Source organism: Botryllus schlosseri, chromosome 3 (assembly GCF_051294905.1).
Source record: "Botryllus schlosseri isolate E-star chromosome 3, Bs_hap1, whole genome shotgun sequence".
Lineage (NCBI taxonomy): Eukaryota > Metazoa > Chordata > Ascidiacea > Stolidobranchia > Styelidae > Botryllus > Botryllus schlosseri.
The window spans coordinates 13,685,458-13,712,946 of NC_137238.1; the positions used below are offsets into that span (position 1 = coordinate 13,685,458).

Genomic DNA, 27,489 nt, shown 5'->3' on the forward strand with positions numbered 1-27,489 from the left:
GTCATCATGGAATTAAAAATTTTCGTATCAATTATCGGCTTTACTCAGCGTTTGCTTGATTTTATTGCCCTCTATGCTCGCATATTTCCTATCATGGTGGCCCCGAAGGCCTCAGTCAGACGACTTCATACATTACTGGTAGCTCTGTTGGCACCGAACCAATAGCAATATCTCCCGAGATCGATTACTGCACGGGGATTCCCACAAAGTCAGTGGGGCATAACGGTGGTCAGTATTCCATAATATTTTTTAGATAGGCACGCCTACTGCCTGTATGGAGTATGCACTATGTGCAGCTTGGCCATTTATTTTTTATAATTTACCGTCCTCACGTCTTCTATCGACTTCTCTGACTCCCTGCCACCATGTTGTGACGTCACGAGAATGGCCGATATTTTTTTACCTTCAACGGCCGATACCGATATTTCTCTCCAAGCGTGATATCGACTCGATATTATCGGCCAGCCGATAATCGGTCGGGCTCTAGTGCTGACCCATAAACCTGCCTTTGTGATAGCTAGCCATCGGCTCATTGTAATTCGGATCTAGTACACCCCTGTACACCAGTGATGAGCGGAGTCTGCTTTTCCAGACTCCGGGTCCCTCCGACAACTTTGGTCTGTGAGGCGAAGTCCCTCCGACTCCGGGCAGCTCAATCCCAGACTCCGAGATAACCCGAAGAATCTTGTCCAGTCTACGAAACATCCATAACGGTAGAGGTAGTTATTAAAAAACATTGTCGAAGAATCCCAATGATAGCAACGCTTGATAGCAACTCTTAGTTCCTCTGTCAGTGTCAGCTTCCGCTTCAAAGATGAAGCCTCCTCATCCAACTTAGGTTTCACCGTAAATCTGGATGGCAAAACGTCGTCGGCACTCACTTTGCCATGCATTGCCCCAATTTCGATCAAGGCATCAGCCATCTGCTTGACGTCCTTCCCCTCAACAGAGCTCAGTGGTCTGATATCATGGGATACAAAGGAGACAACCACAACACCACGGCAAAACTTCTCCTTTGCTTTCTCGCTTACTTTTTTGTTGGAAGAAAGAAAGGAACTTATCTTCAACTGCGATCCATTCTTCTTACATGCTTCGATATGTCTTCGAAGATGCGACGTACCACTTGTCATTTGTCAACATGTGATGCTTTAGCTAAACATTGCAATTTTGACATCTCGCAAACCCAGTATACTGGCCATTATTATAATGCTTCAGAGTGAAATCCTTCCACACGTCACTCTTTTTCTGCATCTTTGTGGGTAACCCACTTGACGTCGACGGAGGAAAACCAGTCAGTCCGAACCACCTACCACTTACATCGACGATCACATCACAGGTTTCAGTAACTTAAGTTCAGTTCCGCATCGCCATGAAACAGTTGATGGAGCTGCACTAAACAGACTTGATGCATCACTCACGCACCGATCGACGCTCCTTGGAGTTGACTAAATGACTATTGACTTCCAATTTTAAAGCTGCTACATGATATCTGGAATTTGGAGTTTGAGACAGACCAGCAGCAGAATCTTGTTTGCGGTGCTGATTTTTCTCATCACATCAAAGTCATTTCTCAATCAAAACAAACATTACATGACGCAAATTCAGAAGAGTTCTGGATGACTGATTACGTCAATCAATATTGAAGGAAGCGTAGTTGATGCGAGTTGCGAGCAGAGCAAAGCAGACGGTTGTAGTTATTTAGTGTGGCTGTTCTGAAATTCAGAATATTTTGTTTTTACTGGGTAAGATCAGCTTACCTTAGTGATTTATGTATTGGTAAAATCTTTGAAGCGGGCTTAGATGCTGGTATGCCCATGTAAGCGGATCTTACTAGCGAAAATTCGTCGCAACGTCATTCAATCATTATAACACATTGTATAAGTTTTTATTGTTTCAATCCAGAAACTTGCTTGTTGTATGTATATTTCTCACAGATATAAAAGTAATCTTGATGTAACACTTATTATCGATATCTCTCACTGCAGAGTAGTAAAGTAGCGAAGTACGATGAAAGTTGCGAAAAGTTCTCACAAAAGTGGCATCACATATTATCTTGTTTCAACTGATACCAACGTTGGGAATACATTTTCACAAAATGGACCTATTACTACGTTGAATGTCATCAGGATAATGGGATATATTCCGTTATGATCATGAACTTGCTGGAAGAATCAGGGTAGCTAAAGGTTGTACCATTGGGAAGCCCCGCTGTATGTTGCTGATTGTAAATGTTTCGCACAATTACTGGGGTAGCATGAAAATCAGTCACGAAACAAATACGCAAGGAGGAATGTGACTATAGAAGACTGCAATGACAGCAACGTTGAAGATTCTGGAGATCTTATCTCATAATATGGTGACATTCAGCTGTGGATTCAAAGACTGCATCTCAAGGCAGGGAGCAAATGATGCACTGCGGATGATATTGGGCGCCTTTAATTTTGTGAACTACAGACTCTGCTCAACGAAAATGCCTTGCTAGATCACTAGGTTACTCTCCAGTCCCCAATTACAGTGCAGATGGCTGATTGCTACGCACTTGGCAATCATTTTTGCATGTTACCCGTCATATTACAACTTTACAAGGTGTCAACTGTCTGTGTTTTGGTTTGTAATCAATAGTGTCTTCTGGTCAGAGCTATCGAAAGATAACGGGGGCAAAACTTACAACACTCCGGGAAACTCCGGAAAAATATATGTAGTAAACTCCGGGTCCACTCCGAGTATCACAAAATTGGCAAAACTCCGCTCCGGATACACTCCGACTCCGCTCCGATGCTCATCACTGCTGTACACCCCATCGAGTGGTACACCCTTTGCAAATTCTGGTACACCCTAGGGCAGGGGTTCTCAACCCGCGGCCCGCAGACGATTATTTTGCGGCTCGCGACATCTTTCAATCAATAGTCACGCAATTACTACTGGCATATATATAGAGAGAGAGAGAGTTCTTTTATTCGTCAACCATGAAATATGGTAAAGGCAATGTCCACAAACATTCACGTCCAATAGTGTACATTTTTTTAAATTTTCCTAACTATAATTTACACGGTATAGACTGGGAGACCCGATATGACCGAAGTCTTCTAGGCCGGAGTCACCCAAGCATATTGGCAGTATTAATTATAATATGGATCAATTTCTTCTCTCAGTCAAGTAGCACCGCAAAGAGTAACGAAATAAACAAAAGTAAATAAAAGACAGCAACACTAGTGAAGGACGGTTACCATAGTTAACAGTGTGATCAGAAAATAACAATTTGACCCATGTACACAGTGGTAATATTATTGTAGCATATTAAATGAATCAAAACAACAAACAACATCACTGTGGTCATGTGATATGTTCTTCTTAGTACTTGGATAATATAAATTTGCAATAGCGAGCTTTAAATGTATTGTGAAAACCCGGTATTTGACGTCTTGATATTTTCCGGTTGTAAAATTTTTGGTGAAACTTTCCGCGCGCTTTCCTTTGTTAGTCTGTCGACGGGATTGGTCTTGGGTTGGAGTGAGCACTGAGTACGGAGTAAGTTGCTGCTTTTTAATTAAATGTTACTAAGATAATACGACTGGAGTCTGTGGCTGCATGAAGCGCAAATCAGCAGTATATGAAGGAATCGGACTATTGAACCAGACCAGGAAAGGGACGCTACAAATTTGGCGAGCACGCCAGGACATACTGTACTGATTTGTGCTATTGGAATAACGGCGACGCTACGGTACCGAAAGGATGACAAAAACCAGAAGTAGAAAGACCAGGCGCGAATCTATTGAGAAGTATGAGGCAAACGATCAGGAAAGTGAAGAACAATATTCTGCCTTCGTCAGTAGAGCAGTGGGGGAATTGAAGGAATATCTAAACAGAAAGATTGCAATACAGGAAGAAAGGCTGTTAAAAACGGAAGCTCGACTGAGTAATAGAATTGATGGTCTTGAACAAGGACTAGCCGAGATTATGACTTTTATTCGGACGGTAACCGGCGCTACACTGCCAGCTCAACCTGCCGCGGCGACTGCTGAACGTGAGTCGGTTGAGCAAGAACAGGAAATTGTGACCTCGTCAGAGCCGGTTGTTGAAAAATTCCCGGAACCAGTCAGTCCATCATCAGGAAAGTCAGCCGTAAGTGATGGTATTTCTACGCCGAGAAATTTAGCCCCAGTCATGGAGCAACATTTGACCAATAATTCTGGTCGTTATAGACCTAAACGGCCTCAACCGTTTGACGGAACTAGCTCTTGGAATAGTTATATATGCCATTTTGAAGCGGTGGCCGATTATAACAGATGGGATGACTATGAAAAGGGCTACGAATTAGCAACTTGTATGCTAGGGCAAGCTCTTGACTTACTCTCTGAACTAGCACCGTCAGATCGGAACAACTATGCGATAGTCGTGGCGCATATGCAGAATTTCTTCAATCCCACTGGGGGAGAAATGGCCTACCGGGCAATGTTTGACAATAGGGTACGGAACAATGCCGAAACTCCCATGGAGTATGGAGCCGCTTTAAAGTTACTGGCAACAAAAGCATTTCCATCGCTGGATTTGCCTGGGCGGGACGTGATGTTGAAGACGCAATTTTTTAGGGGAATTGCTGACAGCGAAATGCGCAAGCTTGTTGCCATGCAGCAGCCGAAGTCATTAGAAGATGCAATAGCACTCGCCACTCAATACTATTACCTCGATGCTATGGACAATACCGTTAAGAGAGAGGGCAAGCCGCGTGCTGGCATCGCTTCTGTGACTAGGAACGAATGTCATTCGTCGTCGGATGAGCCGATTCCCAAGATGGATGATACTCTGAGTGAGCTCAAGGATTTGCTGCTGAAGCTGGTACAACAGAATACGCCGACCAAACCTTGTCCGCTATGTAAACAGCATGGTCATTGGGCCAGGCAATGCCCAAATGTACCGCCAGGAGCTCGCCGTTGCTTCAACTGTCGTGAAGAAGGGCACATGAGGAGGGACTGCCCAACACTCGGTGTTACAATGCCGAACGACCCTGTATCAAAAAACGCGATGCAGCAGGCATGAGGTCCTCATCGCCTGCTACTGCGATTGTTGATGATGAAAAGAAAATGGACCTGTTTTTGAGACCATGGATTTCAGCTATCCAGTGGGAAGATAGCTGGTATGCTAAAATTGAGGTGAATACTCAATCGATATGGTTTATGGTGGATAGTGGCGCTGGTACGACATTACTAGATAAATCACTTCTAGAATCGATTGGTAGTGTTCTGAATCCGTGTATGCGTTCGTTCGATGCGGTGGGAGGATACCCACTGGACATCTCTGGTACCGTGGAGGTGGAGCTCAACGTTGGCTTGGTGGCGGCTCGACAGACGGTGGTTGTAGCGGATTTGGGTGTGCCAATCGGACTTCTTGGAATGGACTTTTTGAAGAGTCACGAGTGTGTCATGCATCTCTCTTCCGGAATACTGGACGTCGCAGGAGAAGAAGTGAAACTAACCAGTCATGACAGGGTACCTTTCTGCCAGTCAACCATTGACGATGATGTTGAAATTCCACTGCTGCACGAGAAAAATACTCCGTTTAAAACAGTAAGAAGAGAAAGTTCTGATTCACAGCACAAAAGTAGGCCTACGGGACAGCCAGTAAAGGGAGCGTCGTCTGAAGGAGGGTCCCCGGTGCTGGGGAGGAGAGGCTCATTGCGACACACACCGAAAACCGGCTACTGCGAAGAAATGAAAATTGTAGCTGCAAAGTTTGACAGCAAGGAAACTCCTGTCGATAAGGCAGAGAACCCGTGTTGCACCCGACGTAGATCCGGGGCCAATTCTGCGATCATGGGCATTCCGAGACAGAGTCTGAAAAGACGCAAGAGCAGGGTCCTGCTCTGGTCCGACGTTGTCAAGAAGAATGCGAAGAAAAAGACAAAACCCGCTAATGTAAATGTCCAGCGTCAGAAACCTGCCAAAATCGATCGTAGATTTGTTGGAACGACTCCGAAGCAGCAATCCTTGTCGCATCATGTGAACTCGCCTGTGACGATGTACATTGGGAAACGAGCAAAATCCAGGAGATTGAAAGTGACCGTTGTCGATTGGCCGACCAATCAGCTCAATTCTGGTATGAGTTCGGGGACCACTACCTCGGGGGGTGAGATAATTGAAGGCCAGCCTACCCAGAGTGAGGTGGCAGTCCAACGAAAGACTCGAGGCAGTAAGATTGTAGAAAAACGTGTTGCTCCCAAACCCACAGTCGTCGAACCCCAGAAAGTGGGTGAGAAAAGACGAAGTAAGACGGAAACTGCAGTGGGAGAAGTACCGAAGAAAATGAGATCACAGAAAACTGCAGATGCAGAAACAAAATTTCGCTGTCGGAGTAACCCCAGTAATAAGAGAATACAGCCAAAGGTTGGTGAAAAAAAAAAAAAAACTGGTTTTACGTGTCGTCAACTTGCGACATTACTTGCATGAGGCTGACCTCGCGCAACCTTGATGAAGAAATCCGATCCGGAGGTCGAAGGTTAGAATGTAGATGTTAAGACGCCTGATACTTCCCGCGGAGATGCAGACTTCGAATCTTGTCAGTGACGTCTTCGCGTTAACTTGAACGTTTTCTATTTGATGCCCTAAGCATTTAGCTCTTGTTTAGTATGTTTATGTTGTTGTTGCTTCTTTCTTGCTAACTCCGTTCGCTCGACCATATTGATTTCGATTGCTATTAAGAGAATCTCCATCAAAAATACGAGGGGGTAGTGTGAAAACCCGGTATTTGACGTCTTGATATTTTCCGGTTGTAAAATTTTTGGTGAAACTTTCCGCGCGCTTTCCTTTGTTAGTCTGTCGACGGGATTGGTCTTGGGTTGGAGTGAGCACTGAGTACGGAGTAAGTTGCTGCTTTTTAATTAAATGTTACTAAGATAATACGACTGGAGTCTGTGGCTGCATGAAGCGCAAATCAGCAGTATATGAAGGAATCGGACTATTGAACCAGACCAGGAAAGGGACGCTACAGTATGATAAGGAAGAGTACGGTAGAAAGTTGGTACATTGTTCCAAAATTTCACACCTATATAAGATAGGGAATTTCTTGACAGTCTTGATGAATTCAATTTAACAAATAGGGACTGATTCTGTGAGAATCTTGTGTTATAATGGTGAATTGAATTGGGGCATTGAAAAAAGTTGTCGAAATATTCAGGTAATGTTCTTTCATTATATTGTTTCATGATTTTTACAATTTCAAATTCATACAAATCCGAGACCTTGAGAATGCCCAATTTTCTAAATTCAGGACTGACACTGCTACGTGCAGGTATATTTGATATAATCCTAATGGCTTTGTTTTGTAATACCTGGAGCTTGTTGATATGCTTCTTGTAAGAGCAGCCCCACACTGTTATTCCATATGTAAGATGGCAGTGGACGAGCGCATGATAAACAGGTAAGAGAAGTGATATTGGAACCAGCTTCTTCAGGCGATAGAGTGCACCAATGCCGCGAGATATTTTGCTTGCTATGTAGTCGATGTGATGGTCCCATACTAGATTATCATCAATAATAATACCTAGATACTTGACAGATTGACTGGTTTTAATCAAAGAGTCCTTTAGTTTGAATTCTGCGATCGCATTGTTGAGAGATCCTTTAGAGTCAAATACTAGAATTTTGGTTTTGAGGGGATTGATATGTAATTTATTCGAAGACACCCAATCGCTAACGGAGGCTAGTTCAGAGTTAGTATTGTCAATGGCAGATGCATAGTCAAATCCAGATGTGACAATACTAGTATCATCTGCAAAGAGTGTGATATTTCCTGGGGAGGAGTAGACAATATCATTTATAAATATGATGAATAATAGTGGCCCCAACACAGAGCCTTGTGGAACACCTGTAGTTACTGGTAGTTCCAATGACTTGATTGAATTGATTTCAACAAATTGGGATCGATTTCTCAGGTAGGAACTGAAAAGTTTTTCTGCAATTCTACGAACACCGTAATACTCAAGTTTTTTTTAATTAAGATAGTATGATCAGCAGTGTCAAAAGCCTTTTTCAGGTCGAGAAATACTCCACCTCCAGTTTGCTTCGCACACAGTATATCCTATAGTTTCGAGGTCATATGAATAACAGCTTGAGAGGTAGTATGATTCTGTTGAAATCCGAATTGGCATTGATTTAACAATTTTTTGTGGCATAAGAAATCATTTAGTCTTTGAAATAATAGTTTTTCAAAGATAATTGCAAAGGGCGACAGGATAGATATTGGCCGGTAGTTTGAGATAATGTCTCTGTCACCATTTTTGAATATGGGAATGACTCTAGCTATTTTGAGATAGTTTGGGAAGATTCCTAGATTTAATGAGTGGTTATAGAGAGTAACCAAACTATCACTAAGTTGATTGCCAATTAATTTAACAATATAATTTGGTAGCATATCATAACCTTGAGACTTTTTGTTTTCTAGTGATGCAAGAACAGTTATGACCTCAGCACTTGTGATAGGTTTCATGAAGATGGAAGATTCTGGTGAAAGGCCATAAGTTCGCTGTGATGGAGCAGTTTGGTTGGCTAGTTTGCAACCTATTGATGAAAAGAAATGGTTAAACGCTTCACATATTTCACGTTGATCAGTTTTGGTTTGACCAGTTTCCGAATCTATGATTTTGTTTGGTATGCAAGTATTTGTGCCACGATTTATTATTTCACCAATCATTTTCCAGGCGATTTTTGGGTTATTTCTATGTTGTGCAAATTGCTTTTTGTAATAAAGTTCCTTGGCTTTTATTTTGACTTTGGAAAGTAGATTTGCATAGGACTTGTAATGAGAGTGGTTGCAAGCAGAAAAATTGAGTAATAAATACTTATGCAGCTTATTCCTATTACGGATAGATGTCAAGATGCCCTTGGACAGCCATGGTTTTGCAGAGAGTCTGCGTTCGCGTTTTGATTGAATTCGCAATGGGGCATGTTTATCTACAACATCACATATATCGTGCATAAATTTATCAAAAACTAAATCATCGTTTTTTTCATCAATTTCTGTTCGGTACAGATTGGCAGATATTTCCTCGATATCATCCGTAAAACTGTCGTAGTCCATACTACCAAAATCCCTACGCTTGTATCGGCTATTGATAAATCGGGTGGTGGTTTCCAAGAGACAAAATATAGGGTAATGATCAGTCAGGTCTGAATTAATTATAGAAGGCGTTAAACGAAGATCGACGATGTTAGTATACATATGATCCAATAAAGTAGACGATGCTCTGGTCACTCTAGTAGGTTTAGTTATCAAGGGAATACAGGCATGGTTGGTAATCATATCTAAGTAATCATGTACAGTAGGGGATAATCGAAGAAGGTCTATGTTCATGTCACCCATCAATAAGAATTGTTTCTCGTCTTTTGTTAATTGGTCAAGACTAGATGAGAGATTATCTATGAAGTTCTTCAAGTTGCCTTTTGGGTGTCGATAGATCACACCGCCGACTATGTTTTTGAATCACTGTTGGATCCTTCAAACTCAATCCAGAGTTGTTCAATATTGCATTCTTGAAGAGCATATTCACTCAACAGTTTGTAAGAAACATTATTATTGATATAAAATCCCACTCCACCAGCATTGGATTCAGTGGGACTATGAATAAATGTATAGCCGTCTATAGTTATATTGTCTATTGGGTCATTCTTTAGTTTGGTCTCAGATATACCAAGAATTGAAATAGGATAGTCAAGGGAGCAAAGAAAATTGTGTAATTCGTCAAAATTCTTCTGTATTGATCTAATATTTACATGGCCCAGGAGCATTGCATTTTGGTCAAAACTTCTGAGTTTGAAATATGGTGGACCACGTTCTGTATCCTGGTATTTACAGTCCTGTACATTCAAAAAATCAATCTTATTAGTTTTGAGGTTATGTGATTTTCTGGTGTCAGAAGTTAGATAGGGTCTGTTATCACAGGAAAATCAATTATGAAATTCTATATTACCGAGGTGTGAGAAAGGAAACACTTTTTCCAAATTAAACTGCTGGTTAAGCATTATAATAGAGACAGAAGTTCTGATAGCCATATAACAGGAATTTACCTCATCTTTACTAAATCTTGTTCATTCTCGATGACAAGTATGTCGGCGTCGGAATTTTTTCTTGCAAGAATTTTGCCATTTCTTGTGCAGAGAAAGGAATATCCTGATTTCTTTTTTTGGTCTTTTGCCTTGAAAAGCAGATTCAGTGCTTTTGGTGTGAGATTTTCCACAACGAAAACTTTCGATACATCTGGTATGTTTATGGAGTTGTGAGCCGCTTTGAGGTTCGAGCGAGAAGACATGATGTGGTTCCTAGTTTTGCGGGAGATAAATTTAGCAATAATGGGACCAGTTTCTTTATTTTTAATTTTTCGTCTTCTAAATGAGTAATCAATGTCATTTTCCGAAATATCAATGTTCATGAGAGAAAGTAATTCTTTGATGAGGCTATCAGTGCTTTCATTTTCCTGTTCTGGAATGTTGTGAAATTCCAGAATTTCCATGCGAGAGAGTCTGTCAAATTCCTCCAGTTTTCCTTCCAATTGTGTAGAATATTCTTTGTACGAATTGATTAATTCGGTGATCTCTCTTATGTTTTCAGCATTTGCTTTCGCCATCTTCTGGACCTGAGTAATCTCGTTCATTAATTCATCAAATTTTTCGCTTTGAAATTCCTGTGCATGTTCTACTGTCTGGATATCATTGTTCAGTTCTTTGATTGATACATTTATCGCATTAAGAGAATGTTGCAATTTGGAGGTATCATACGATCTTGATTTAAGAAGTTCCTGTAGACATAAATTGATGATTGATGGCAGGTCATCTTTTATCCTGGCAAGTAGTTCATCTTCGAATCTTGGAAGCAACTTGCGAATGGCATCAGCTCCAATTTGTTCAGATTTCTTGGGAGGCATCTTGTGTGGCATGTTGCAGCTATAACTTATGATGTATATGCTACTTTTAGATATAAACCTTAATACAACCAAATACTAGTAGTACTAATGGTATTGTTATGGAAGACCGATGTGTCACATTTGTCGAAGAAAAGTTGTTGTAACGAAGCGTAAATCCTTGAAATGAAACCACGATAGTTTCTTCTGGAGTTGTACTGCCTGATCTGGGAGAAAACGTTGCTAGCTATAGGTTTCAAGCCCACCAATCCATATTTCGAGGCATTGCTAAAATTGCCGAATACGTTACAAATGCACTGTTCAAAATCGCTTGGAATATCGCTAAACCAAGGAATCTGTTTGAAGGTTTGACTTCAATAAAACTTCAACGTACTGTGCAGATATTCGGTGTTTCCGGAACTTTGCAGCAGTGTTGGGATCAAGTCACCACCTTCGAGTCACGAGTCATTTCGAGTCATTGCACATTTTGACTCGAGTCAAGTCAAGTCAATCGATTTTCAAAGGTGACTCGAGTCAAGTCAAGTCACTCGATTTTTGGAGGTGACTCGAGTCAAGTCGAGTCAAGTCAAGTCAAGTCACGAGTCAAGTCACAATTCAAGTCAAGTTGCCTTTTCGAAGTATGAGGTATGGCTACGTCATTGCATTCTGCTAGCTGTCTAAAATACAGATTGAGTGGTCATTGTTTTTGAACCGATGAACGAATATAAAGTTAAATGTACACGCAAGAAGACGCTGTATCGCTCACATATACGTAGAACTGCTAAACTACGTAAGTAATTGCATAGCCTCAGTTTATAGTTGCCAGCCAAAATAGAGAATAGCGAAACGAATTGATAAGATGCAATACATTACACATATACAAATTGATATGATGCAATTCGATCCTGCGCCAATGGTTGAGGTCTACATGAACTATATTCGATTTCAATAAAACAAGAGTTTTGGTTAAGGTATGAACAGAGAACAGAAATATACATTTTGCTGTTAAATTACTTTACTATTTACGACAACGTAAGCTGTAAGCTTCGATCACTTCGCTTGCGGTCAATTTATTTGTGAGAGAACAATGGATGCTCAGTAAAACGTATGATCATTGAATAATTGGTTGCTTTCACGGGTTCACCAGCGTTTCGCGAATAATCCGAACATATGCAAGATACAATGATTTTTATTGACACCGATAACTTGATGACTTGAAATTGACTCGTGAATTTTGCTCCGAGTCACGAGTCAATCCTCATTTCTGATACGCCGAGTCAAGTCAAGTCAAGTCATTTTAGCAAAGTGACTCGAGTCAAGTCAAGTCATACGAAAAAGGTGACTCGAGTCTGACTCGAGTCAAGTCATGACTCGAGTCATCCCAACACTGCTTTGCAGCAAGTCCAACATCACCTGACAAATTTCGGAGCTATAGATTTGTTTGATTCAACAGTCACCAGAAGAGTAACAGTCAGTCGATCTTTAATTATCGCATGTTCTGAAGCACGTTTCCACGTCGACTACTTTAGCTTAGCATTGGACGAATCCACCGATTGCACACGCGTGGCATAGCAAATTATCCATGTATGTTTTATCAGACTGGACATTTTTCCAGAGAAAGTGCAGACGGGGCAAACGTGGGGAGGGGACCAGTGAAAGAAACCTCAACTTTACAAAGCTTACTTCTGTAACTATCAGTGTAGGGCTCCAGTCATGTAAGGAAAGGAGAAGAGTTTATTGGTTTGCTCAGAAATGACCCCGAACGCCTGACTTCTTGGCATATCACTGAGAACTCAAAGTGATATTGGCCTCTGTAACGAAACAGTTACCGTAATTTTATGCTTGCTCGCTCACGCATTGAAACAGAGAGTTCGGTTCTCTTATGGAAGTGTTTGAAGCAGGAGACTACTAGTTTTAGATATCCCTGGGTTGAAAGGTGCAGATACCAACTTGGCAACGTATGCAATGCACGCTCCGTGAAGGGATTACTTGCACCACTAGAAGTTAGATTCTTTCACGAAAAACTGAACTGCAATGCTTGAAATGCATAAAAATGTACTAAATGCCCGTATAAGACTGGTAACTGGGCTATAGTAGCCTAAGTTTAATAATAGCCCACAAATACACGGTGATAATGTTCTGCGGCCCGCAGCCTCTTTCGCTGTTAAAATGCGGCCCGTTATACAAGGGAAGTTGAGAACCCCTGCGCTAGGGTGTACGACAACCCCGGTTGTAGAGCACTGGCATAAACTACTTATAATCGGTATAGACCCTTGTACAATAATCGGTATAGACCCTTGTACAAACTACTGTCTTTTCAAAAAGCACCACTAGAACCGGGCCTAGAACTAGGCTACTGAATTTTTAAAATTTGCAATTTAGAAATGCTAATATTTCAAAATCAAATGGACACCACCGAGAATGGACCTTACCGAGAATGGAGACCACAGAGAATGGACACTACCGATAATTGACACCACAGAGAATGGACACTGCCGAGAATTGACACGACATAGAATGGGCATTACCGAGAATTGACACAACAGAAAATGGACATTGCCGAGATTTGACACCATAGAGAGAGGACACTACCGAGAATTGACACCACGGAAAAGGGACACTACCGAGAATGGACACCACCGAGAATGGACATTACCAAGAATGCGCACCACAGAGAATGGACATTACCGAGAATGGGCACCACAGAGAATGGACATTACCAGGAATGGGCACCACAGAGAATGGACATCACCGAGAATATAGACACCTCTGAGAATATTGACATTACCGAGAATATGGTCGCCACCGAGAAAGGACATTACCGACAATGGACATTACAGGGAATGGACATTACGGAGAATGTATATTACCCGTCGCGCACAGCAAAACCGGTGCCGCTCACAAAAAGCCGTAGTGGTGACCTTATTTGTTAGTTGTTACGCCCTGTTGTTCAGGGACCGCGCAGTGAGTTGATGTGCACGCGCAGCCTCGTGAAAAATTAGAGGAAACCTGAGTGATAGACATACGATTTGTGCATGTATGTGCATTGTGAAATGTGCATTGTACGATAGGCAAATGCTAGGGTTATCATACGTCCTCTTTTAAGAGGATTTGTCCTCTTTTTTGACTTTTTTGAAAGTGTCCTCGGAGGGCGCCCTTTTGTTCTCTTTTTTGAGATTTTGTTCTTCTTTTTTAAAAATTTAGGTCACGTTTACAGCAAAATGCGAGTGATATGCCGTAAATTAGTATAGAAGTGACGCCCCGGGGGGTAATTCGGAGTGAAAAACGGTGATTTAGGTTCTGAGCGAATAGTTGACCTTTTGTTTTATTTTTAGTCAACAGATCACAAAGTGGGAAAAATTCACCGATTTTTAAGAATTCTTCTCCGGTTTTGCAAGTCTAAAATTTCCGAAAAAGTGTCTTCTTTTTAGTTTCCCAATATATGGTAAGCCTAGCATATGCATACCATGCGTGCATGTTAGGCATTGTGCCTATGCCGCTGGACAGAAAGGCGGTAATCGAACCCGTTTACAGTCTAATGCCACGTACCATTTTCGGCCGCGGCGCACCAGACCGATAAGGTGATAAACGTCACATTGTTTCCTTCCCAACAACTGACAATTAATAACAACAATATGCCGCTGGACAAGGAAGGTGCAGAATAGCCCTATAAGACTTTCTAAGTCGACCAAAGTAGACATCATTGAGAGGACATTACCAATAGCCTAATGCAGTGCTTTTCATTTTGTGTGACGGTTCGCACTAGTGCGAATGAAAAGAATTTCAGTGCGAATGACGAGCGTGGTGCGAATGGTGCGAATGAAAAATCCAGATGAGTGCGAACGGCAAGCGTGGTGCGAATGAAAAATCCGGATGAGTGCGAATGAAAATTGACCATGTTTCTCACTTTTTCCGATGTGGAATAATTCAACTAAACACGATATTAAGTACAGTGAGCCCGTAAATTTTGTCATTTGGAAGCAATTCTAAAAACTTGTTGGTAGCTAGGCTTTTCTAGTTCACAAGTGAGGAACTCTCCCGATGCGTGTATAATGCAAAGTTTTAGATAATATTTCCGCGCGAGAGGATTACGTCACTGCGTGGAAAAAAAGAAGGAGTTCAATCGGTATCAGTTGCTCACCCACTTGCTCGGAAGCATCCACCGTGTATGGATTACGGACCTTATTTTAGGAACGTAGGTAATAGAGGCTGATGCCAGTGTTGACATCTGGCATATTAGAATGCAAAATATTGGAATTTTGGCACACATTCATGTTGGTTAACAGATGAATTTAGCGTTTCTTCAACTATAACAACTAGCACATTAGATCTATAACCAGGGTTGCCATACCGTCCTTATTTCTAAGATTTGTCCTTATTTTGAGGGGCCACTTCTTAGAAAACTCAACGGTCCTTATTTCTAAGAAATGGCCCTATTTCGACTCGCGTCCTTATTTTGTCATATTTTCAACCGCTAAAAACTTACATCGTTTTCCTCTGGTATCTATGTTGCATAATATTGTAAAATTATGCTTTTTCGTCGAGATTGTATGACATCATACGTACCGCAAGATTTGACTTCTAAGTGGTGAGATAGCTAGGTCAGTGGGAGGCGGTACAGCAGTTTCGGCTGTACCAAGCTACCGCAGCGGACATCATTTTAGCGGTAAACATCAATACCAGGTTACTGCTGTTTGGTCTACAGCAGAATAAGCTCAAGCTGTTGGTAAGGCAGCATTTATTGTGTGTAGTGACAAAAGGCGCAGTGCATTCGACACATTGGTCAAAAAGTAGTACAGCTATAAATCATTGATAAATTTCTCCAAGTTATATTGCACTTGCGCGTATAGTTTTAGCTACAAATAAGGCTAAATCTGATTAATTTAAATAAACAGGCGTACAAACGTTTTTCGTGACGATTATGAGAGAGAATGCAAAGGTATCTAGCGAAGATTGAAGGGCGAGTGTTTCGCCCATAGCAGTATCTGCAATTGTGACATTAACCCGGAGGCCATAGGAAAGACCGCTACTTAACTTACATTGAGACCCCAAAACACAGGAAGTGTGTCATGATGATTAATTTGAGCCAATCGATGAATATAATTTTTCCACTAGTCGATCAGCACCAACGACCTCAGACCTGGGGCATTCCATACTGTCAAACACCAGCAATCATTCCTCACCAACGATTTCAGATCACAATTGTTCAAAGCAAGATTCCCCGATTCCAACATAACAAATAAATTTTCTTCGGCCAGGACCAAGACTACAAGTATTATTACTGCAGTGTTTGCTCCATTCGCTCAAAACCGATCTTGTCTAAACTTGGTGTACGGCCTTTTTCCATCTTGGATGACGCCTCTTACGAGGTGAAGAAGTTTGGTTTATCCCCGAGGTGTCAAGACCAACGTTTTATTTGGGGTGGGGGCTGACGAAGTGCTGTTTCGGGCCCAAGTAAAGGTAAACCAAGAACTGAGCTGTCGCGAGATCCATGAAGCACTTTGTGATAAAAAAGAGTTGCTGGAGAAGATTTTTTCTGGTGAAAAGTATGGAATGTGATATGTCACGGCTCGTATAAAGACAAAGTATGTACAAAAACGATATTTCATGCTAATTTAATTTTCCCACTGTCCTTATTTTTGGGTCCATGTTGATGGCAACCCTGTCTATAACAAGTGTTGTTTACTCGTGTACCTAACCAAGGATTATAGGCTGTTGTAAATAAAATTAGTGTAGGCACATTAACGTCTTACATCCAATGAATATTTATCTTGCATGACATCGAATTATTAAGTCACTGGGCAGTTTAACTATACTGGCCAGTGCAATGGCCTGTTTGTAATGCGAACTCCAGAATTTAGGCTTAGACACGCTTTCCTGTTCTTGGACTTTTGATCTCGGGCCAAGTTTAGATCGTAAAGGCCTATAGGCATATAAATTATATAACATATTGGTGATTCCACTAAGCTTGCTGATCCATAGGAAAAGTTTGCCTAGTTCGTGTTCGTACCGCCTTTGTACTACAAACTTTGTAATACTCCGAACTCTACCGGTTTAGCTTGAGCAGTGAGCACCCTCTGCAGAGCAAAATCAAATCCACCAGGCCGTATGTCTCACGATATTCCTTATGCAGCCTAATTTAAGCTTAAGTAGACTGTTGAACCTTATGACTCTTTATGTATATGGATATGTGGGATAGTAAAGATAATTTGACATTATTTCAGTCAGTTTTCCAATATTGTACGATTGACCTAAAAGCCATCTCGCAGTTGGCTACCCGGGCCGATATAACGGTGTGTTAATCATGAATCTTATCTGTGAAATAATTATTCAAGAAGGTGAAAGTGTTGGCTTTGACAACACAAGGATGCCGAACGTTGTTATTGAAAGATATGTTGATTTGCGTACTGCATAGATAAGAAGTGAATGAAGCCTAAGCGTATCCATAAACAATAGTCATCAATTACTCGGATTGTGTGGGTTTGTATAGCAATGGATTCCTGATTTTACCGCCCACCGTACCATCCAATCGTCTAACATTAGGGTTACCATATTTTGGAATCAGGAAAGGAGGACACTATTTCAGAATTTTCAAACACAGAATACCGGTGGAAAATCCTGAAAAATTGGTAGATTTTTACCAGTTCGTAGTCGGTTGACTAAAATAAAAAAAAAAGGTAAACTTTCGCTCAGTTCCCGAAATACCCTCTGATGCGTCACTTCGGTGCCGATTTACGGCATATCAGTCGAATTATGCTATAAATTTGACGAAAATTCCCAAAAAAGAGGACAAAATCTCAAGAAGGAGGACAGTTAGGCGTCCTCGGCGGACATTTTCAAAAACCCGAAAAAGGAGGACAAACACATTCACAACGCTATGACGTAACATGTGGATTTAGTGGCAAAGTGATATTGTTGCGAGTGAATATTGTTCTTGGGTCGCCCTTTAAGCTTCCAAGGAAATCACTGCACGATACCCCCAGAAAATGCAACGAGCTTCTTGAGAACAACGGGAGTGCGATATCTGTGATTTTTCTACTGCAGTGATTTTAGTGCTTGATTAGTCAATAATACGATAGGCTGAATGCAAAATAATGAAGCTCTGTACCTCCAAGAAGCTCTTCGAATACAAAAGTGATAAGTTTCTTCATTTTATTTTCGTGTACTAAATTTCGGCTGACTGGTGCGAATGAAATTATTTTTCAAAAAAAAGTGAGAATGGTGCTCAAAAAGGTTGAAAAGCACTGGCCTAATGTATACTATGGCCAACCGTCTACTGAAAATTACTAAGTAGCATCAACGGAAAATGTAGGCCACGATTCGCCGGAATACTTGTCTATCCCTTTTCTAAGATTTGAAATAATTGATGTCTTTGTGGTGTTTTATGCATCTACTAGGTGTCTATCTTTGCGTCATTTCCTTTCGTAATTATTTCGTCTGTTTGTCCTTCAGTTAGTTGATCATTCTGGTTTAAGCCGTTTGGAGAGTAGCACGTGTTTCCTGATTTACCTGTATTTAAACGTTTCTATTCTTTGTAGCTTAGTCTACACTTTTAGTCAATAAAAGCCTAGAAAACCGTGTGCAAATCAAGAAGGTTTTTCTCGAAAGGTCACGACAAAATCGGAAATCCTGTCCCGCGAAAGATGCTTCATGCTTTCATTGTGGCGTGCGAGGACACTATGCGAAAGTATGCAGATTGAATTATGAATGCTATATCAGTGAATCTCTCTCGAAATACCTCGGCCTTCGCCTGTTTAGTCGCAAATACCCCATCACACTCGCAGAGAAAAATTCCGTAATAACTGTTCTCGGGTGCATTGAAGCTTCACTCGAGATACCGGGGTGGAATTACAGCAAAGTCAAATTCAGAGTCGTTAAAGATCTTATTGCTGATGTGATCCTGGGATTGGAATTCATGAAGCAGCATGGGAAAGTAGTATTTGAATTTGGGGGACCATCGAAGGATCTGATCATTTCTAATGCTTCACATTGCGCCGTAGCCGCTGCGAAAGTATCTGCACCTCCTCAAATATTCAAATTCGTCGACCCCGAAGTGCGACCCGTGGCTGTCAGATCAAGATATTATAGTTCAGATGACCGCAAATTCATTGCGAGTGAGTTATCGAAGCTGCTGTGCGATGGTGTGGTAGAACACTCCGTGTCTCCCTGGCGAGCTCAAGTCTTGGTAACTAAAGATTATCCGCACAAGAGCATTTTTCGTGATTAGGCGTCGTCGTGAACGGTCGTCTCCAGAGTAGCTCGAGCTAATCAACGAATTCTCGCAGGTTAACAGTACGCTTGACTCAGTCGCTTAAGCAGCAACGGAGTTCTTTATAATAGGCTTGTTTAGGAACTACTTTCCGTCTGTAGATATTGTTCATGAACACAATTAATTCGCCTTCTGCGGGTAAGCGCGTGTCGTCCGAAGCGTTCAGTTCAGCAGATGGTGATGATAGTGATGACTCACCAGGTCGAGCAAAAGTAGCGGCGAAATGATACGCCGTAGCAGGAGAAATTAGCAATACCATGCCATTGAATGAAGTTGCGGATACTATAGACGCAAATACTGAACCGATGATCTGTGCCACATCCCAAGTTATCCCTTCAGTTCCTGTATATAGCGCACCATCTATTCGTGACCTCGCATACTCAGGCAGTAGCGCTAGCTCACCGAACGCTCTGAGCTCTAGCAGCACTAATGAATCTCGTAAAGACGCCTCGTTACAGGTAGTACTATCCGCAAATGGCGAAGGTAGGAAACTCAAACACTATCGTCCCAATGTGATAAATTCTTGGCTTCATAAAACAATTGGTCCCTACAAGGCCATCCGGGTTTTCCCTTCGGGTGATTTATTAATAACCTGTAATAACAGCAAGCAGGTTACCAAATTGGTTACCAGCAACTTGATAACTGACGGTAAAACGAATATAGAAATCAGGGCGTCACAATACCCTGCTCGATCTTACGGCAGTCGCGCGGTTATTTCTGGTGTTCCACTAGAGTTCACTGATGATGAATTGAACGGAGATCTCTCGGAATTCGGGGTCAGCTCCGTGAAAAGACTCACGAGAATGAATAGTGAACGTAAGAAGGTGAAGACAATGTCTGTATTGCTCCACTTCCAGTCAGAACAGTACCCCCGCTCTGTATCGATTGGTTACTTATCTTTCCGGACGAGGCCGTACAAACCACCTCCATTACGTTGTTGTAAGTGCAATCGTTACGGGCACACCAGCGACAACTGCCGTGGGAAAAAATGCTGCACAAAGTGCGGTAGTCGAGACCACGAATATGAGCAATGCCAAAACGACAAAAAATGTGTCACAGCGCAGCATATGGCGGATGTCCCGTATATAAGGATGAAGCCAAAATCTTAGCAATAAAAGAAAAGACCAATGTGCCATTCGAAAAAGCAAAAGAAATGTTCGCAGAGAAAGTTGTTCTGTTGGGGAAAATGATACGATGCCTAGCCAGACCGTCGGTTCAGTATCACGGAATACACGATGCACGAGTAGGAACTGGCGATCCGAATACCAAGCAGCATATCCTGCTCTTAACGATGGTGACCTCCGAAACGTACACAGCAATCAACAGCAATCCACACCAGTTAAAACGCCAAACTGCGCAAATCCTTTGAATAGTACAGGGCAATAAATCCTTTAAATAGTACAGGGCAATTCGACACCGTCCGTCTTTTAGCGCTAATAGCCGAGATAGTCAACATTACCATATCTGCCTGTCGTTCTGATGATCATGATGTTTTCAACATCGTCAGTGAAGCTTCCTCCAAGTATCTTAGAATGTCCATTGAACCTCAAACTCTGAAAAATGTCCTCAAAACGGCTTCCCGATGAAGTGCTCTTCCGCGATATCTTTCTTACAATGGAACTGCCGTGTAATTTATAGAAAATTACCCAAATTTAAACATTATCTCACCACTCTCCGACCACCACCGGATATTATTCTGATCCAAGAAACCCACCTCATCAGTAAATATACTCCGCGACTTAACGGCTATACCCTCTATAGGAAAGACCGAACCCTGCACTCGGGAGGTGTAGCAACCTCTGTTACAAACTCGTTGCATTCATCATGCCACCGAATTAGGACTCCACCAGAAATCGATGCCATCCTAGTACAGGCGGGTGGTCTGAAATTATGTAACGTGTACATATCCCCGAGCTATCAACTGCAACCAAGAGACCTGGAGTTCCTTGAAGGGCTAACTTCAAAGTCCATCGTGTTCGGCGACTTCAACGCACACCACTCATCTTGGAGCCCATCTTTACGATGTCATAGGAAAACATAATTTCGATTTCGTGCTTTTGAACACCTCGATACCTACCCGTCTTAACTTAGCATCCAATGCCAGATCACGGGGGTCCCTTCTTGACCTGACTATCACTTCGCCAGATGTTGCCAGTAAATGTCATTCGACTGTTACCGATCAATTGCTGGGAAGTGATCATTTCGTGGTACGCACTTCTTACAATGTTAGGACAATAAAAACTTCAGTGACGATAGATTCGTGGAATCTAAATAGAGCCGATTGGAATAGCTTTTCCGGACTCGTGGATTCCGAGATCATATCCACTTATCCCGGTGATGTGGAACGAACTAATGAGGGCATCAGGCATGCGATCGTATCAGCAGCGAGAAGGTCTATACCCCGGTCAAAACACTGTGGTAAAAGACCAGTTACCTGGTGGAACGATCTTTGTAACTGAGCGATCAGGCGTAAACGGGCGGCCTACATGAAAATGAAAAGATCGTTCAATATATTAATGATATTGTATCCTTCAGAAAAATGCGAGCGGAGTGCCGTAGAGCTATTCTACAAGCGAAACGAGCGAGTTGGGAAAGCTTTTGCGGATCATTGGATCGGAAAACGAACCTATCAAAAGTCTGGAGAGTAATTCGGTCAATTTCTGGGGGCAGCTCGTACGACACATCAAGTTCGTCATCTTCAAACAGTTTGACTATGCTCGACGATAAATCGAAAGCGGACCGGCTAGGTCTTCACTTTGCTACGGTGAGCAGTAACGAGAATCACAGTGATACTTTCTCGCAACTCCGATTAAACTTCGAGGCGGACGAGATGCAAGCGGTAATGTTTCAAACCGACGTCAAGAAGGATTACAACGTCGCTTTTTCAATAGACGAGCTGAAAGGTGCTGTACATTCTCGCCGGAGCACATCACCCGGTGAGGATACCATATGCGCGCCAATGTTGAAAAATCTTTCCCCTAGTGCCTTGAACCACCTTCTCTCTTTATATAATGCTAGTTGGGACCAGGGTACTATCCCACCTGAATGGAAAAATGCAACGGTCGTCCCTATACTCAGAACAGGAAGGACCCATCATTACAGGAATCGTACAGGCCAATTTCTCTAACAAGTAACGTCTGCAAAGTAATGGAAGCAATGGTGACGAGTAGATTGAGATGGTATCTAGAAACAAACGGACTATTTGACAACTCGCAGACAAAAACGGACTATTTGACAACTCGCAATGCGGTTTTAGACAGGGTAGAAATACCCTGGACCATATTTTGAGACTACACGACTCGGTATATAAGTCTATTAACAGCCAAAGGTCAGTGATAGCGGTGTTTTTAGATATTGAACGCGCGTACGATATGCTATGGCGGAACGGGCTATTGTATAAATTGTCGCAACTAGGCATATGTGGGAAAATGCTCTCTTGGATTCGAGCCTTTCTAGATGAAAGGACTTTTCGAGTAAGGATAGGAGGCGCATTATCCAAATCGTATGTTCTCGAAAACGGTACTCCTCAAGGGAGTACAATTAGCCCCCTCTTATTTAATGTCATGATTAACGACCTTCCGTCGAGCGTACAGTGCGAACAGCAGGCACTTTTTGCCGACGATTTCGCGATGTGGGAAAGTGGACTATCCATCGAGTCACTTCTCACTTCGACGCAATCATTTCTGAGCCACGTGCATGATTGGTGTACGAAATGGGGATTCAACGTATCGATGAGTAAGTCAGCCGCCATCTTGTTCACTCGGAAACGTAAACCCTGTCCGCTCTCGCTTAGCGTGGGCGGCGTGGAACTTCAATTCGTTCAGTCGTACAAATATCTTGGAGTCGTTTTCGACACATCCTTATCCTACAAACATCACGTCGACCATATCATTTCAAAGTGCTCAAAGCGGCTGAATATCCTTCGACTTCTTACAGGAACGTCGTGGGGTGCCTCCAAAAAGTCACTCCTTTCTATATACAGAACTACCATTCGCTCAGTAACAGATTAATTACGCACTACCAGCTTATGGCTTCGCCCCAAACCGCTACCTTGAACAAATACGCAGTATGCAGAACATGGCTCTACGCCTTTGCTGTGGAGCCATGCGCAGTACACCCATCTGCACGCTACAAGCTGAATGCCACGAAATGCCCTTTCATATTAGACATCAATACCTCTGTTATAACTACCGCAGTCACCTATTGAGTAAGTGTTCTGCCCACCCGTCTCTTTGTCTAACCGAAGATTCCTGGCATGAAATCTACTATCTCATGAACGACAGATTGAATTCATTCAACACGGTCACTAAATCATTTTTCAGAGAAATCTCGTTGGATGCGCGTGAGGTACTCGATAGTTCTCCGTGGATCATGCATCGGCCCCACGTAGAGTGGCATCTCTCAACTGAAATTGATAGACACACGAAACCGAATTCGATGCATGTTTGCCTAGACTATGTTTTGGAAAGCTGTGCAGATTTAATTCCCGTGTGCACTGATGGTTCAAAATCGCGTGGTGGCTGTGGGCTAGCAGTGTGGATTCCATCCCATAAAACCATTTTATCAGAACGATGCCCTAGTGAACTGTCTATTTTCACTATCGAGCTTTTGACCATATCTATTGCGTTGCGATGGATATTAGAACAGAATGCACCGTCGAAATACGTGATACTTTCTGATTGCCTGAGTGCTCTAAAATTAACAAGTTCTTGCCCTTCCAGACCAATCGACGGATTCCTTGCAGAAATTTTCTCGCTACACGTGCGCATTACGGAAATAGGTGCCAGCGTCAAATTTGTATGGATACCAGGACACGCGGGGATACCTGGAAACGAATACGCCGACGAGCAAGCAAAGAAAGCGATACAGAAAATAACAACTGCGCGATACCCAGTTCCTCAAAAAGACGTTAAAGCACTTGTCCGCTATCACTGCGAAAGGGCGTGGAACATTGAGTATCAATCCGATACCAGAGGTTCCCACTATAAACAGTTTGTGGAATCAATTTTCGTATTACCGCCTCAGGCATCCATTCGAGTTTACGACCGTATATTATTCCGTCTGAGGACGGGTCATTGTCTCCTGAACTCGCAGTTATACCGTATCAACTGCTCGGATACCCCCAATTGTGGAACATGCGGCAATCCAGAAACAGTATCGCATTTTATATTATATTGTTCTCGATTTGATTTTCATCGTCGATTTCTAGTTGAATCGTGCAACTATTACGGCATCGTATTTTCACTTGAGAATGTTCTGACGTCTCCCCAACTGGCAACCCCGGTGGTGGAATTTGTTCTGTCGTGTGCGAAATATCTGTGAAATATTGTTTTCGCTAATCATCTCGTACGTGGTGCAAAAAACTCATGAGACATATCCAACAAATTCCGGCATATCCAACAAATTCCGGGTAACGTTCAATTCGACATGATCCAAAAGATAACATTATTGGGCACTGTGCACATTCTTCGGAAGGCCTTGAATGCACCACTGGACTAAAATTACACTTGTGAATCACAGCATAATTTCTGTAATTTCGATTGTTCATCTTCAATCATCTCTACCTCTGCTCTGTAACCCTTGCCAATTCTTCATCTGCTGCAATTCTGTAATCTGACTTCTCCGTGTATTGCATAGGAATAACAATTTGAATGTATTACTGAAATTTTAAAAATTTACTCCAATCTCGCCATTTTTCTTTGGGGCCAGGTTGCTCCCCGGATTATGTGTGTATCTACCAGTTTTACTGTGAATAAAGAATATAATAATAATCCGCACAAGAAGAGGTTGGTAATCGATTATTCACAAACAATCAATAGGTTTACTCCTCTTGATGCGTACCCGTTGCCAAAAATAGAGAATATAGTGAATGAAGTGGCGAAAGGGATGGTATATAGCACTATTGATCTAAAGTCTGCTTGCCACCAGGTGCCACTATCTGTATCCGATAGGCCATATACTGCTTTTGAAGCTGATGGATCATTGTATCAATTTTGCCGTTTGCCCTTCGGAATAACCAATGGTGTAGCTGCGTTTCAGCGTTTCATTGACAATTTCATTGCTGAACACGACCTAAAAGGTACCGTTGCTTATCCTGATAACGTCACAATTTACGGAGAAAATCAAAAATAGCATGATGAAAGGCTTCGGGCTTTCATGTTGGCTGCGACGAATTGCGAATTAACACTCAATCGTGATAAATGTCTGTTCTCTGTTTCAAAACTTTCGTTACTTGGACATTGATATCACATAATCGAATTCAGCCAGATCCTGAACATCTCAAACCATTACTTGAAATGCCAGTTCCTAACGATAATCGCAGTTTGAAACGCTTGATGGGAATGTTGGCATACTATTCAAAGTGGATTCCCTCTTTCTCCAGTAAAATCAAACCACTATGTCAAAATTGCGAATTTCCGTTGATTGGTCTTCAGCTTAAAGCCATCAGTAAACTGAAAGGTGACTTATTACGAGCCTGTCTAAGTTGTATTTATGACGATGAACCTTTCCAAGTCGAATGTGATGCGTCAGATCTCGCGATCGGGATCGGAGCTATCTTAAGCCAGCGGGGCAGACCTGTCGCTTTCATGTCCCGAACATCGTCTAAAAGCGAGATGAAATATCCAGCTGTAGAGAAAGAGGCGCTGGCAATTATAGAATCTGTCAGAAAATGGGGATATCTTTTGATTAGAAACAAGTTTCGCTTAATCACCGACCAGAAGGCGCTTTCATTTATATTTCGAAAAAACTCACCCGAGCAAAATCAAGAACAGCAAGTTATCTATTTGGAAATTAGAACTCAGCTCGTTCAAGTATGAAATTTTTCATCGCCCCGGTGAGGAACATGTGGGGGCAGATGCTCTTTCTCGACTGTGTTCCATTTCATCGTCGTCTGGAATGTCGTTACAGCAGATTCATGAAGCTTTGAGTCACCCTGGAGTCCGCAGGCTTCATCACTTTGTTCGTGCTAAAAACCTGCCCTTTTCCATGGAGGATGTCAAAAACATCTGTTCCAATTGTTCTGTCTGCTCCGAATGTAAACCGCGTTTCTTTAAATCCAACCAAGTGAATCATCTAGTCAAAGCCACGAGACCCTGGGAGCGTATAAGCATTGATTTCTAAGGTCCAGTCTCAGGACCCAAACGTTATATACTCGTTATAATCGACGAGTATAGTCGATTTCCATTCACCTATGCGTGTCATGACATGACTTCTGCGACTGTTACCAAGTGCCTCTCTTCATTGTTTTCCCTTGTTGGACTCCTCGAATACGTTCACAGTGATCGAGGTACATCATTTCTATCGAAAGACGCAACGGTATTTCTGACTCGTAAAGGTGTTGCGACAAGCAAATCAACACCCTATCATCCAACTGGCAATGCTCAATGCGAACGTTTGAATCAAACCCTCTGGAAAGCAATTAAACTCCGTTTAGCAACTCAAAAATCACCTGAACGTTTGGGGGAACAAGTCCTTCCTGATGCTTTGCATTCGATAGCATCGTTACTCTGCACCTCTACTAAATGTTGTCCTCATGACAGATTTTTCATCTATGAACGGAGATCCATGTTAGGTGTGTCGATACCTGATTGGCTCCTGGGCGGTGGCACTGTGCTGCTTCGGAAATTCGTTCACAACAAGAGTGATCCTGAAGTCGTCAGAGTAGAACTTCTAGATGCTAACACCAACTATGCTTTGATTCGTTACAGAAACGGGACGGAATCAACGGTATCGGTCAAGGACCTGGCCCCTTGTCCACCTAAAGAGGACACGGATACGTCTGATTTCTCCTCTGACGAACCTGTGGTCGACATGAGCCCTGAAGAATTCAGTGATCAGAATCGTTCAGCTCGGGCACCCTCAGATCAACATCCTAGTTCTCCAGTCGCTGTTCGAAAGGACTCTTTCGATACGTCTATCGGTGGATATGACAACGATTCTCATATATCTGCTGAGGAGCCAACTGTCAGGAGGTCGTCAAGAATAAGACGTACGCCGGACTGGTACGGTGATCGCAGAACTTGACTGCTTTACATGGGGTTAATTATTTAGGCCGGGGAGATTGTGGTGTTTTATGCATCCACTAGGTGTCTATCTTTGCGTCATTTCCTTTCGTAATTATTTCGTCTGTTTGTCCTTCAGTTAGTTGATCATTCTGGTTTAAGGCGTTTGGAGAGTAGCACGTGTTTCCTGATTTACCTGTATTTAAACGTTTCTATTCTTTGTTGCTTAGTCTACACTTTTAGTCAATAAAAGCCTAGAAAACCGTGTGTACATCAATAGGGTTTTTCTCGAAAGGTCACGACAGTCTTCTTGCTTTAAACCAGTCACA

The 27,489-nt window shown here is 42.2% G+C and overlaps 1 protein-coding gene and 1 long non-coding RNA gene across 2 annotated transcripts in view; one reads left to right on the forward strand and one right to left on the reverse strand.

The window, feature by feature from the left end:
• The window catches only part of LOC145434898 (inhibitor of Bruton tyrosine kinase-like), a 351,018-nt gene that overhangs the window by 177,561 nt on the left and 145,968 nt on the right, over positions 1–27,489 (reverse strand). The gene's annotated exons all lie outside the window — the stretch shown is intronic.
• On the forward strand, positions 6,990–8,756 carry LOC145434928 (uncharacterized). Its single transcript, XR_013913636.1, has 2 exons — positions 6,990–7,413; positions 8,437–8,756. It is a non-coding gene; the product is annotated as an uncharacterized LOC145434928 (long non-coding RNA).